We start from the raw sequence: 15699 nt of genomic DNA, 5'->3' as shown, positions 1-15699 counted from the left end.
CGGAGAGGCATGGTAGGTGGTATATAGTTTATCAAAAAAAAAATTGAGCTGATTAATGCCTGCGACTTCTTTACAAACATCACCCACAGCAAGCTCCAGCTTGTGGTTAGCACAGTGCCATACACTCAACTGTGGATATTTCAGTTTCAGAAGAGTTGCCACACTGGATTTCCTACCTATCATATTGGAAGCACCATCTGTTACAAGCTGAACCAAATGACTTTTTAAATACTCATCAGTAAAACCGTGTCTCTCTAAGCATGCAAGTAAGGTATCTAAGATTAGATTTGCTGCTGTGCTTGGCAACTCAACAAGGTCCAAGAAAAAGGTCAGTGGCTCGTTGTGTTTATCAATACATGCTCTTACACAGATAATTAGTGTGGTCAATTTACTATTTGTGAGCTTAGGGACATATTTATGGGAATGGTGGCGCAGGGCAGCAAAGCAAGTTACTTTGCTGTGCTGCCCTGCGTCACAGGGAAAGGGCGGGAATGTGCCGTATTTATCCAATATGGTGCATTCCGGTCTTTTCCCCCTGCACTGGCGCCATTTCGACAGCCTAGCTTCAACGCAGGCACACTTGCCCCATGGTGCAAGGGTGCCTCCTTTGTATGCAGGATTGTTTTTGTGCAGGAAGGGGCACCTTCCTGTACAAAAACAATCTTGAGAGGCTTTTTCATCTTTCTATGTGGGCTGCAGAATAAGGCACAGTTTGAAAGAGGAAAAAGCAAGGAGAAATAAAGATATTTCTCCTAGTTATGCCTCCTCTGGGGCAGCGCAAGATTTTGCCGCATTCCCAGGATTACAAGTCCTTGTAAATCTATAAATGCGTCAAAAACCGTGGGGGTTGTGTGGGAGACTTTTATTATTGCAGGAAAACTACTGTGTGACAAAGCCACTGCTGCTCTAGGGTGTGCTGCTTTGTAGACCTGCCCGCAAGACTGGTGGTGAACCTGGGTATGAATTGTGGTGGACAGGGTTTCAAGTTTACCCAACTGGCCACCGGTAGGGTTCACCTGCTGGTGCTAAGAGACCAGGGCTTCTAAGGTCTAGTGGGGCCTTCTAAAGTCTATCATGGGTGCTCCCTCAGGAGCGGTCTGATGGACAAGGCATGAAGGCTGAACCAGGTTCCCCAGACATCCTATCCCCACCGAACACCCTTCTGCCCCACTGAGTGAAACTCGCACTGTGTTCACCTACAACCCAATTCTGCCCCATTATAAGCACCTGGATGTGACTCATTTCAAATTATGCAGTGCCTGAAAAAAAGTAACAACATTCTGGGAAAAGCAAATACTCATAGGGAATGCAGGATTATGTAAAGCATGCAAAATATAAGCAGGAACGGCATGTTACCTTAACGCTTTTACTCTCGTTCAGAAATCAATGAGTATATTTTGTCTCAAACATTGAGGACATGAATATAGGGCTCCTCCTGTACACATGTGTTAAGCAGGGCTCAGAGACAAAGGAACTCTTCAAGAGAATCTGATCTGACTCACGGATACCCACAAGGGCTCCTTCTTATCCACAAATTGTGCACTCTTGATTGTCAGCGCCAGGATGCCTGTTAGGTGAGAGTGCGCTTTACAAGTGAGATAAATAAATAAATAATTCTTATTCAGGTCAGCCAGCTAGCTGCTCAAACATAGTATAGCACATATGTATTCAAGTGTCCTGCAAAGAAGAATGAGTGCGAGTAAGTAAATGTGGGTGTGAATGATTGAGTGCCTGAATGTAACTGAGCATGAGTGAAAGAGTGTATGTCGATGAAAGTGAGAGAAAGTGAGTGAGAAGGAGTCACGTAGAGTAAGTGAAACTGTAAGTTAGAATGAGGTAATTAGAGTAGGAAAAAGTGGTGAGACTGAGTGAGTGAGAATGTGATACCGAATGTTGAAGAGTGAGTGCAAGTGAGCAATTTTGAGTAAAAGGGAAAGTGAATGAGAATGAATAATGGGGGTAGTGAGCCTGAGTGAGATAACATGTGAGCAAGCAGGACAAAACACAGGCCTTGGCAAAGAGGAGGTAAATATTTACTTATGGGAGGAACATATTGTGCATCTTGAAAAAAAATGTGGTCAACTCCTGGGGATGTTGTCTTGGCACAGTAATGGCTTTTGAGAGAATTTGTGTAAAAATGGGGTGTTGAAAATAAAAAGCAGTATTTGACCCTATAGTTTTTTTTTCAAAATTATCTTGGGAGTAGCTACACCCTCCGGGCCCTCCTTTATCTCTTCTTAGTCTTACAAGGCCCAGTAAATCGCACTCTTTTCCAAATCTCTTTCTAAATATTATCACTCTCAAAAACTGTTTTTTCTATGTAATTTTCCTTTGATGGGAAGAGGAGGTTTCTGAGGTGGTAGTATCAGGCAAGTGACACTACTTGGCAGACCCTCCAGGATTTCGCGATTTCGCGATTTCGTGGTTTGCCGCGAAATCGGCACTTTTGTAAAAATGCCGCGATTTTTACTAAAGTGCCCGCGAAATCGGAAATGTACAACCCATCTCTAGAAAGTGAAAAGTAAATTTCTACACCTGTGCCTGTGACACGCTGACTGTGATTTATGATCTTGCTACAAGATATCTTTTAAAGGCAGTGCAGCTGTAAGCTTCCTTTGTATGATGCCTGGGAAGAGGGCAGACACCGGGAAACTGTGAGAAGGTCGATTCTGAGTGGTTCCCTCTCAAAAATGAAAATGCAAACCTGCTATAGCAATCATTTTGATGCATATGATGCATATGAAGCCACCTGTAAAGCAATCTGCTAGTATTGAGTACAACTGGAAATAGGAAAATCTACAGTAAAAAGTGTTTTGTGGTTACAGCAAAATAGTGCAGAACCTTTGCAATCCAACCCATGCTATCGATCGGCATATTTGCACCTCCATCTGGTTTTGATCTTAGAAGGGTAAGTAGTGGCAAGAAGTTAATCGTCTTGATGTCACTTGTTGGCACACTTTTAACTGGGTGCTCCAGGTGCAGAACGGACAGTGCAGCCGATCACAATAATTGCACTTCAGCGGCGGCTCCTCCGCAATGGCAGAAGAGCGTCGCCCCACTGTCTGGCTCAGAGCCTGCCAATGAAAAATAAAACTATGTTCTAGCATAGTTTTATTTTTCACTTGCAGGCTCTGAGCCAGAGCTGTAGGGAGGGGCAGGGCCGAGGCATGGGAGGGGGAGGAGAAGCGCTATGGGCACTCCCAGAGTGAGCATATGTGTTTGGCTGGCAGTCTCAGGCCGGCCAAACACACATGCGTTCTTAGGTATCTCCAGCCCAGTTGCCTTGAACAGCCAGGCTGGAGAAATCCCACAGACTCCCTGGTCTGAGCGGAGCGTCTTTCCAGCCCGCTCAGGCTAATCTCCGCGCTGCTCTCATAACATGAGTGCAGCGCGGGGATTAGATGGGAGTCTGTCCGAGGGGCTAATGGGACCAGGAATGGAGAATTGCATTTCCAAAGGATAACAGCCTTCACCTATGGGCTGCTTCCTCTGTTCCATATCCCAGGTTGCCTATTTTAAAGCGGAATACTCTGCTAAAAGAGTTTCCATTGATTTAAGGCTGAAAATGAATGATTATGAGTAAAATAAAGTGCCGCAAAAATGCCGCTAAATTTCCATATTTGTGCCGCTAAATTTCCATATTTGTGCCGCTAAATTTGCGAATCCATGCCGCTATATCCTGGGGGGTCTGACTTGGGCTCCCTCTGTTCGAGCCTTCATGGAGGATCCCTCTTCATTGCTACCTCCACCTGACCCCAGACTCTGCACCGCACTCCCTTACAGGCTTGATTATCCACTACTCCTCTCCAGTGCACCTTATCTCACAGCTGACCTTGGGCCCCAGCCCCATATCAGGCACCATCGAGCTCCACTTTCATTTTTCCCGGTAAAAACATTAGTAAAATCATCTTCAAACTTAAAACATTGAATATAGCAGTAAATATAATTAGCACACACTTTAAAGTATGTACCACAGTAGCCCTTATGACCCGACTGCTAATTAAATAAACCAAAACAGAAAGGCCATGACAAGGCCGGCTTTAGCGCTGATGCGAAAGTCTTTTTTGGCGCCACACCAATAATCACTGCCATACGCCACAAGTGCTCCTCATCTCCCCATAGCCCCTCCCCCTCATGACCTCCTCCTCGGATTCCCTCACTGCCACCCTCCACCAGTGCCCCTCATTTCGCTGTAGCCCCTCCCCCTCATGACCTTCTCCTCAGAATCCCTCACTACCATCCTCCAGCAGTGCCCCTCATCTCTCCCTAGCTCCCCCCTCCCCCCCATGACCTCTTCCTCAGATTCCCTCACTGCCACCCTCCAACAGTGCCCCTCATCGCTCCATAGCCACTCCCACTACCTCCTCCTCGGATTCCCTCACTGCCACCCTCCAACAGTGCCCCTCATCTTTATGTAGCCCCTCTCTCATATGCATTTCATTTGTTGTGTAGCGCTACTCATATCAGTGTAGTGTGTGTCAGTACTTTACACCACGCACACATTATACAGAGACAACGAATCATACAAGTATGTAAATCAGCCTACAGGGAATGTCACATAAGCCAATGAGGATTACAAGGTGTATGAATCACACGTCATCCATACTGGTGGGCAGTTATCTTAAGAGGGTTTGGTCTGGAGAAGCACAAACTCAAGATTTAAAGAGTACTCCAGTGGTTAGGGGTTGGCTTTACTGATAAAAATGTATATCTGCCCAAAGATACTCATTTTAGCAACATTAGAATAATGAAAGACTGGGGAAGTTCTAACTATATCACAAAACAAAAAACGCGAAGTTCTAACTATATCATTCAGGTTTGCATACAGCTCTTTGGTGACAGTTCATTGGTCACTGTCCGATGTTAAGATTGTAACTTCTGAACTGCAAGTAACACAAGGATCTCTGTCACAATGACAGTAACCCACTGAGCTTCCACATAAAATACAGTTCATCTGCACTTAACTACTAACAGAGAAATGATTGCTCTCCAGCAGGATCATTAATCCCCAGCGTTATCTGGGCATCTTTTTATTGTCCTATTGTTGTCCTGCATCAGCCATGATAATGATAAAAACGGATTAAATGAAGCACACAGGAAGTACATGTCCTGCTGCGCCTGTGCAGATTTAAAAAGAAAAACAAATAGTGACACATTCTCCTACCTACTCCATTAATCAATCTTAGTGTCGCAGCCTGAAGTGATAAGCAGCTGCAGGGGTTGGGAAAGGTGAATAAAAATAAACAAACTTCTTTTCTCCTGCGCTGCATAGAAAAAGAATATCCACGCAGCAGGACAGTTGGCAAAGGTGACCGCGGCCAAAGAAAGGATTTGTCACCTTTCGCCATGCCCCTGTTGGAGATGAAGGGGTGAAAAAATAAACAAAGCCTCGTTAACATGTAAATGGTCTTTTAAAGACCTGTGAAGTACTCCGGTAAGGCTGCGATAATCTCAAAAACTGTCTGTGACACACGACGGGGGAGGTGGGGGGGGGGGGGGGGGGGCTTTGAAGCACTTTGAGCCCCATGGCGTTTCGCGCCTGCCTTCAAGCCCTTACTAGAACCGGGAATTAGGGCAGTCCCGGGACGCTTTTTTTTAAATCAAGAAGTAGGGGAACGGACTAGCATAATTTTTAAAAGTAGGGGCACGCCGTGCCCTTCCGTTCCCCCCCACTTCTAACACTGGTTGCAATACAGACGGGTTCATTTAATGAACACGGTAAAGACGTGTCTCACTTGTGAGACCGGTATGTTCAAGAGCATGCATTCAAGAATTAAAGTCCAAGTTTTCAGGTGCACCGATTTAACTGTATGAATGTTATTGTCTTAGTCAGGTTCAGTTAGGTTTGAATATGTCAGGTTTTTATGTAGGTTTGTTTCATTGTGATTTTTGTTTTTGGTTCATTGTGATTTTTGTTTTCGGTTACATTCCAACATGCCGTTGTTTTCAAAACTGCGTAAGATATGTACCAGGAAAGGTGTACTAGAGGAACCAGTTAACATTCCGCCTAGGGACACACCTGGACATTTCATGTACTGTAAGCACGGTTTAGATGCCGTGTTGTTTTTAGAACTATGGGTGGATTACACGAAGGATTTAGAGACAAAGTATAGATGGCCTATCACGGGAACGTGGGATGCGGAAAGCATTATGAAAGTAGAGGAAGAAATATGGAAGAGAAAATCTAGACCTGCTCAGAAGGACGCCATTGAGTTGTGGCGCAAGGAGTCACATAGAAGAACAGAAAAAGAGTTCCACAAAATAGAGAGAAGTAAAAATGAGTCTGAAAAAGCCAAAGAAAGGAAATTACAGGAGGAAGGGGAACGGGTAAAAAGAGAGCAGATCGAAAGAAAAAAGAATACTGTCGTTGCTGGTATTTACCCCGTCCTTTCAGAGGAACTAGCAAAAGTGACCCCAGTAGAAAGTTCCATTAGAGAGCCACCGCCAGTACCCCGAAAAATAAAACAAACAGCATCCGAAAGGTTTATTAACACCTATCTAGAGGAATCCCCACCAGCATACGTGGACGGATCTTTCCCTGCACCCCCAACGCAAGACCAGCTCCAGGAGCTCGAGGACGGCGGGGAGGGAGGATCCGGAATAGCGTCAGGAGGGGGGCCGACAGTAAAAGTAGACATCCCCGAATGTATATACGATCCCGATCCGGGAAAGGACAGAATGCTCGTGTTTTCACTACGGCTTAGACGAGCAGTCACAGATTTGGAAAAGTTACCGGATATGGATAAACATCTAAAGAAAATGTACACATTCATAAGAACAGGGGAAGGCTCGGAGAGCATAGCAGATGCTGTACAAAATAGAGAAGTGATTATTAAGAACCATATCCTTCGCTTCCTAATTAACTGTCTGATCAGGGAAAAAGACGAAGGTAACGGGGATGTAGACCGTCGTTATATTGGTTGGAGTGACCGCATAGATGCCGGTCAGCATGATAAATCAGGACAGACAGACAACATGTTGGCCAAAATCAGAAAGGCAATTATAGCGTCACACGAAGCAGGACCGAACGAAAAAGCTGCGTTATCATCTGATGATGATGAAGTAGGGGACCAAGATAAAATACAATATGTGGGCCATGCCCGACGATTCGAAAGGCCCAAGGGCCTAAATCACCGCAAACAGGGAACGGCTATAAAAAAAAGATATTCCCTTGAAAGTCTGTTCCAAATCACCGACAAAGTGGTGATTGAATGGTTAGGTAACGAACAGCCCTTCACCCCGACCGAAAAGGAACTAGCACGGTCAGCCACTCTGTGGGTATCCCAATATGATTTATATAATAATGATATCGTAGCACGGACGTTCTTGAGCCTTCCACCAAACGAACAGCGCATAGCTGGTGTTTACATGGTCCAACATTTAATAACATTGTATGAGAGCCAATATTCTGGTCCTGGTCTATTGTATAGGTTGCTGGATGACATAATACTAGACAGATGGATGAACTTGGGTACAGAATTGATTAATGTCATCTTGGATCAGCGACACAAATATATAGTATACGTAACTAGGTCCCTCCTTCCCGCTCCACCCCAGGTTAAAGGGCAGGTGTACGACAAGTTGAACCCCCTACGGGAGGTTCATCCTGTAAAGGGTACAAATAACGAACTGCAACGGGTGTATGTCTACACCCCTCTGTCAAAATTAGAGATACTGGAAATGAAAAAAATGCTACCCTCCCATGATAAAGATCCAGGGGGTTTTCACAGGGAACTAAAAGACATTCTCCGCTTAGGGGAATATACATATGCAGACATTCTAAAGCTATTAAAAGTACTATTGCCTGCTGGTATTTACGAGAAGCTTAAAGAAAAGGACTGGGATGTGGGAGAGAAAAAGATCGGCTGGGATGTTTTGCAAGGAGAAGAAGACGCAAGAGGCCCGGGGGTTGGTCTGGGTCCCCGAGCTAAAGAATTACCTGAACTCCTTGTGCAAGTTTTGCCGAGATTATTAATTACCAAGAAAGAAGACTGGGATGCTATTTCAGCTTGTAAACAGAAACCAGACGAGGACACTAGCGATTTTTACTCTAGGTTTGAGAAATGTTTCACTATCAATAGTGGCCTTAAGCCCGGTAGCGATTCATATCCCCATCTTTTCGTGAGCAAATTAGTAGAAAATTCCATACCTGAGGTAAAGTATAGGGTACTGAAGGTTGAGAGCACTTGGCAAGCAAGCAGCCCTTCCCAAATGTTACAGATGTTACAGTATCACCAGAACAGAATTAGAGAGGAACATGACCAAGAAAAGAGACGCATGAAAGACACAAAGATGAAGATGCTGGTGGCCCAATCAACACCGGCAAACACAAACACGAACAAGAATAGCACGAAACAAACTAATGGGACTTGTAATTATTGCAAGAAACCAGGCCACTTCATAAATGAATGTGCAGTGCTTAAACACAATATAGCCATAGGTAAAACAAAGCCTCGTCAGTATCCTCCCAAGGGCAGTAACACACATCAGGAATCAGATACGTTTCCACCGCCGCCACCGCCTGTCCATGCACCTGCACCAGCCCGAGCCACAACACAAATGTATGAGCACGCCCAAACTACCTATCCAGAATACCAAGCATATTCATGAAGCAGCCCAGAGAGGGAATTCGACTTGCCCCTTATTCCAGTTCCTGTGGACCAAGCGGGTCCCTATGTACATGCACGTTTACTAGGACAAAATAAAAAGTTTTTGATTGACACAGGGGCGAGTAGAACAACTATCAGTCATTCCGAGGTGCCAGGGGCACCCCTCTCGGGCTCAAAGAGTGTATCCCTGGGATTTTCAGGTAGACCTATTATTAATGAGGTTTCGGAACCAATCTCCTTAGGAGTTGGTCCACTAATACATACTACAGACTTACTGCTCACTAAATCATGTCCAGAAAACTTACTTGGTATAAAAACATTAAAGGAACTGGGAGCGATTATCTGTTGCTCGCCAGAAGGAGTGCCACTGTATTTACGTGATTTCAAGGGACATTTTGTAATGAAAGATATTGACATCAGGCTCCAAAATGTACCACAGCACCTATGGGCACAAGGCCCGACTGATGTGGGTTACATGAACATTACACCGCACCAGGTCACCCTCAAGGAAGGTGTAGTGCTGCCACGGATTAGACAATACAAAATACCACCTGAGGCTGAAGTAGGGTTACTGAAAATAATAGATGACCTAATTGCACAAGGGGTGGTGATTGAGACTGATTCAAATGTATGCAATTCACCAGTTCTTCCTATTCTTAAAAGAACTGACCCCAATACACCACCTGTATATAGATTAGTTGTGGACCTGCGAGAATTAAACAAATGTGTGGTGCCACAGTACCCTGTAATCCCGGATATCTCTTCATTATTGACTGCCATTGATGCACATGCTACGTTCTTTACCGTTATCGATCTGAAGAACGCTTTCTTCAGTATCCCAATACATCCAGACAGCCAATATCTTTTCGGTTTCAGTTTAAAAGGCCGCAGCTTCAGATTCACAAGAGCACCACAGGGCTTCACGGAAAGTCCTAGCATCTATAGTCAGGCACTCAAAAGACAACTAGACAGTATTCATATGCCTAGCTCTACAGCACTGATACAGTATGTCGATGACCTTCTCATCACTGCAAGATCGGAGCAGGATTGTGAAGATGCTTCACTGACGGTTTTACACTTTCTGGCTGACAAGGGGCACAAAGTGTCCCCTTCGAAGTTACAATTCTGTGAACAGCAAGTGGCGTACCTTGGGCACTTGCTATCCAAGGAGGGTAGGAGACTGACACCAGAACGTATACAATTGATTTCTGGCCTTTCACAGCCCAAGACGCAAAAGGAGGTACGTGCATTCATTGGCCTCACTTCATATTGCAGGCAGTGGATCCTCCAGTATGCTTATATAGCCAAGCCCCTCATACAGTTGACGACACAGGAGGCAGCTTCTACTAATGTCCTCCCTTGGACACAGGAACACACTGTAGCATTTGAAGAATTAAAAAGAGCTTTATGTCAAGCACCAGTTTTAGCGATCCCTGATTACAACAAATCTTTTATGCTTTTCGTGACAGAGCGGGATGGAACAGCACTATCTGTCCTCACACAAGATCATGCAGGAAAACACAAGCCCTCTGCTTATTTCTCTAGTACATTGGACCCAGTAGCCCAGGCCTTGCCTGCGTGCCTAAAATCTGTTGCAGCAACGGCCTTAGCCATAAGACAAAGTGACTCGATAGTGCTGGGCCACCCCCTGACAGTACAAGTACCACACGCAGTAGAGGTTCTCTTGAACCGAACACAAACACAACACCTGACTGTAGCGAGACTGACAGGTTATGAGCTGACGTTATTTCAACCACACATAGAGATCAGACGATGCAACATACTGAATCCTGCTACACTTTTGCCCTCTAGTACAGAAAACGTTCCACCACATGACTGTGTTGAAATAATACATACCGTGACTAAGCCAAGACAAGACTTGACAGACGTTGCACTCCCAGACCCCGACCTAACACTCTATGTTGACGGCTCATGCATGAGGACGGGGGCGGGAGAATTAGTGGCAGCGTATGCAGTGACCACTGCTACTGAAATCATAGAGACTAAAAGAATAGACATACTGTCAGCGCAAGCAGCAGAGCTCATCGCCCTGACACAAGCGTGCATAAGAGCTAAGCACCTGAGAGTAAACATTTACACCGACTCACAATACGCATATGGGGTAGTTCATGACTTCGGAGTACTGTGGAGAGAAAGAGGTTTCTTGACCTCTCACGGGGCCAAGATACAGCATGGCCCCCTTATTCAAGCCCTTCTGGAAGCAATACATTTACCAACAACTATAGCTATCCTGAAATGCAAAGCACATACTATAGCCACAGATATCATTTCTCAAGGCAATGATCTGGCAGACCGAACTGCCAAACAGACAGCTCAGACCCCACTAGACATGACGAACTCACAGGTGCCATCAATGTCCAAAGCCATGACAGTCAGGGATCCTTCCAGGGATGTACAAGACATACAGACACATGCTACTCTAGAGGAATTAAAGAATTGGTCGGAACAAGGAGGGGTACTGACTGATCAGGGTTGGATGACTAAGGGCAAAACAACATGGTTTCTTCCTGATTCGATGGTACAAGTGATCATAAATACCGCACATAGTCCTGCACACTTAGGAGAGAAAGCAATGCTAGACAGCTTACAGAATATATGGTTCAACAAGCACCTGCGTGCTGCAGCGAAACAAAAGGTCAGAACATGTATGATCTGTTGCCAATTCAATCCAGGTAAAGGCATACCGATGGAACAAGGTGGATTCCATCCACCTGACCATCCTTTTGAAGTCCTCCAAATGGATTATATCCAAATGGACAGATGTAGAGGTTACAAATATGTCCTGGTAGTAGTGTGTTCACTGTCAAGGTGGACCGAAGCTTATCCAGTCCCTGATTATACTGCTGTAACTACTGCCAGACAATTGGTGCGAGAGTTTTTCCCACGTTATGGATTACCGCGTGTCGTATATTCCGACAACGGTCAGCCTTTCTCCTCTGAACACATGAAACAAGTGTCCCTTCTGTTAGGGTATACCTGGAAGTTCCATTGTGTACGACATCCTGAGGCAGCAGGCCTTGTAGAAAGACATAATCAGACCTTGAAGATAAAACTAGCGAAGATTTGCGCAGACAAAGGTGTAGATTGGATGGTAGCCCTGCCGGTTGCCCTCTTTTACATGCGAATGGTAGCCCATTCGAGAACAGGCTTATCTCCTTATGAAGTGGTCTTTGGTAGACCACCGAATATGTGGGGCACTCCAATGCCTAAAAAGATCACTGATGTTGATAGTAACATGCTGACAGATTACCTGGCTTCCTTGATGTCTGCACTACTCTCTTGTCGTTCGCAGGTTGCTGCCGCCTTCCCTGACAACACCCAGGTCAAAGAATACTCGATCGCTCCTGGGGACTATGTACTGATAAGGAACTTTGATAGATCAAGTCCTCTTGAGCCGAGGTGGAAGACGCCAAAGTTGGTGTTGTTGTCCACAAGGACCGCCGTTAAAGTCGAAGGACGGAAAGGATGGGTTCATCTTCATCATTGTAAACGCTACTTCAGGAATAACGATTCGTTCAAAAAGGACACTAACTTTTCAGACTTTGAGCCCCCTTTTCTAGAGGAGACTCCGCAGCAGGAGTACAAAGCTAAACTTAGATCTCATAAGTCAGAACCCGTTTGATCAATTAAGTCCACTAGGTGGTGAAGCGGTTGAACATGTATTCTGGCTTGCATAAGATCTCGAATGATACTAAAGATAAAAAGAGCAAGATGAAAAGCAAATACTGTAAAATATTACGTGGTAGATGTATAGTGACTTTGATTTTTCTATCTCTTCTGTGTATCACGATAATATGTATCAGCTTAATACTACATGTTATTTTTCCTCCTATTGCTTCACTCTTACACTCCTCCACTAATGATACCATAGTACACACATTTAGTGATCTGCCATCCCATGAGCTAACGTATCGACTTGCCTTACGCAACAATACGTTTATTCAGATGCTGCACCATTCACATCAGACTAGCAATGCTACAGACTGCTGGGTCTGTGGCCGACTTCCCCCGTATCAGAAGGTGAAGGGAGTGTTGCCTCTTTTCCCTTTTCCGTTCTCCCATAATGGATCTTGCGGAGCATGGTTTGCCTTAATGACATCCATCAACGGTGTTGCCAAAGAATGTCAAGACAAGGAGTGTAGGGGCGAGTGGGTATGGGGTAACTTGAATAAAGTCATGAATGAAGCATGTTTCCCAGATGAAGAGGGTCTTCCCCAAAGGAAAGGTACAGATCTAGAAAATGAAGAGTATCTGCAAGGAAATGCGACCCTCGATTTTATAGTGTTGAATGTAAAGCCCATACACATGTCAGGTCCATCCTCAATTACTGTTCTGCCAGTGAAAGGGAACTTGTGTGTCAGAAAAGAAGGCTCGGTACATTTGGGGCACAGCGAGTGTAATACTATAATAGTGTTTAAAGACAAAGGAAAGTCCTATTTCAGAGCATCACGACACACCTATTTTATTTGTGGCCAGACAGCCTATGTGCAATTACCCTTAGACTGGGGTGGGACGTGTTACATATCATTTCTTTTACCACCCGTTTTCTTGGCCCCATCGAACTATCATCAAGATCTTCGACTCACACTTGTCAGACACAGACGAGGGCTCGGTGCCTCTGGCATTGACCAGACTGAGACAGCTTGGGAGCAATACACGGATTTCAACAAAGGATTCTTGTTCTGCATAGGTCCCGTCCAGAATAGTAAACTTATCCGCAGGCTAACAAGGATTCTAGAAACAGTTGCTAATGAGACTGCATCAGCCCTGGGGAATTTGACCCAGGAACAGTCCGCTATGAGACTGGTCGTTCTTCAGAATCGTCTTGTTCTTGACGTCATCCTGGTGGATAGGGGCGGGGCCTATAGGGTCATCGGCTCCAGCTGTTGCGTTTTCATTCCTAATAACGCACCGTCTGTATACAAAGCGATAACAAGGCTCCACAAGATTGCCCAAAGCATACACCAAGACCCAGGCACGTGGACTTGGTCCAGTTGGCTCTGGGAAACAATATCGGCATGGGGATGGAAAGTGTTGACCGTCTGTGGGTTGATACTATTAATGATATTCAGTTGTTGCCTATGTCTGCAGTGTGGCCCGGCCATTTGCGGCCTGTGTGCTACTGCATGTGTTCCACATCCCCATTTACAGAGCATTGAAAATGGAAAAATAATGCTGCAAGAATAGATCGACTGTCTCATGAGAATAGATGTGACATGAAGGGTCCACTAGGGGACAAGGAGGGAATGAGGAAAATAAAAATTATGAGGCCTATGTGTCCCCATGTGCCCCCCAACGCTTATGTGCACATGCATGTAACCTATGCATTTCCCCTCCATGGCCTTTCTATCATGATGCTTATGCTATAACGTGGCCTGTCATCATCCAGTCTCCCATGAGAGAAACGCCAAATCTGTATTGAGGCCTACACGTTTTGCATCATGTTTTCCTGCACCACATGAAAACCCGTGTTTTGTGGCTCAGCCAGGCCCGAAAAGAGGTTTCAGGCCTCAGAAAGCTGCAGCTGCGTATCCTTGGCCTTGCACACTTGGGCCTCATCCAAAGGGGCCCTGTCAAAGGTGCCGAGACAGTATTGAGCACGGTTATCTGCTTACTCCTACAGAGCCGCATTCCTGCCTGGAGAAGGAGGAATAAACATAACCCATCTGCAAAGGAAAAAGCCTAGCCTTTCTGTCTCTTTTTGTGAGATTGCAAAGCTCACGTCAGTAAAAAGCCCATAGCCCCCATGTAAGGCCTCTGCAGTAAATGAAGTAAATGAAGAAATAGATGCCACATCGGCTCTTGGTGGTGGGCAACCTATGTCACAAATCAGTCCCTGCTCCAGATATCGGATATCAGATAAAACAAGATGTGCTGGTCGTCCTGACACTGAAGGCCCCACTGAAGGCCTCACTTCCAGACTCCCCGGTTGCACAGCAACCCCTCCCCACGTCAGCTACACGTCATGCTCGAATCGAGCACAAGTAAGGCAAAGTTCCAGTACAATTCCAGCAGATCACGCAACCCCCTCCAGGTATCCACCCACCTATGACAATTACCTATTATCATCAAGTGGACGCCCACATGGACGCCCACCTCACGCCTACCTACACACCCACATGCTCTTATCTCATTCTCTATTGCTCTTTTGCTTACGTATATTATAGTAATGTATATATACTGTACTCTGAATAATGCTTCTGAGAATACTTTTGAGACCCTTCCAGATCCCTTGTGGAGATGGTACTATTCTCCCTATGACTCGAGTTATTGGAATAAAGCCCTTTTGAACCTGATACCACAGACTCAGCCTCTTGCTTTATGCATGATCATATTGATATCATAGAAATTCCGAGTGCGTAATATTTTATTTACGACAGGTGTCTGAGGTTCAATATTTATACCAAGTGCCTCATTTGTAGTGGGAGAGGCTTCTAAAGGATTCCCTTTGAAGTGCACAGGGTTCCCGCCTCCCCTGTCCTGGCTCCAGACTACCTACAAGGGTATGCAACCCTTTGTGTGGAGGCAGGACACAGCCTAATTAAGTGTAAGTAGGGTTGTGCCCAGCTCTGCCTTCTCATCCTGCCACGATGGCCCATCTAGGCACACCTAAGCTCTCTATTGTGTGTGGCTGACTTGGAGGAATACACAAAGCCCGGCTGCCAATTACAACCAATAATGTCACCAAGTGACAGGCTGTGGGTACTAAATGGCTAAGGCAGGAATATGCCAACTTTCTAAAAGTGCCATTTTCAAAAGATTTGTTTAAAATTCAACTTTACCATAAGAGAGGATTTTTAATTACAATTTCAAAGGCACCAAACATGAAATGGATGCCTCTTTCCATTTGGTAGATAAAGGTTATTCATTGTAATAAAGTAACTCCAATATGGTAGAAGTAGGCCTTGAGTAGTGAAAGACAAATGTAAGAGTTTTTCACTACCAGGGCATGTAAAATGTAAAAGTACATGTCCAACTTTTTAAATACACTGCATCCTGCTGTCTGGGCTGTCCAGAACCTACCCTAGAGGTGCCTTATATGTAATATAATGGAAGTTTTACACCTGGC

The 15699-nt window shown here is 45.1% G+C and overlaps 1 protein-coding gene across 1 annotated transcript in view; it reads left to right on the top strand.

Annotated features, from left to right (window-relative positions):
- FILIP1 (filamin A interacting protein 1) overlaps nt 1-15699 on the top strand; it is a 776040-nt gene that overhangs the window by 152082 nt on the left and 608259 nt on the right. The gene's annotated exons all lie outside the window — the stretch shown is intronic.

Source organism: Triturus cristatus, chromosome 6 (assembly GCF_964204655.1).
Source record: "Triturus cristatus chromosome 6, aTriCri1.1, whole genome shotgun sequence".
Lineage (NCBI taxonomy): Eukaryota > Metazoa > Chordata > Amphibia > Caudata > Salamandridae > Triturus > Triturus cristatus.
This window is presented reverse-complemented; position numbering and strand designations above follow the sequence as displayed.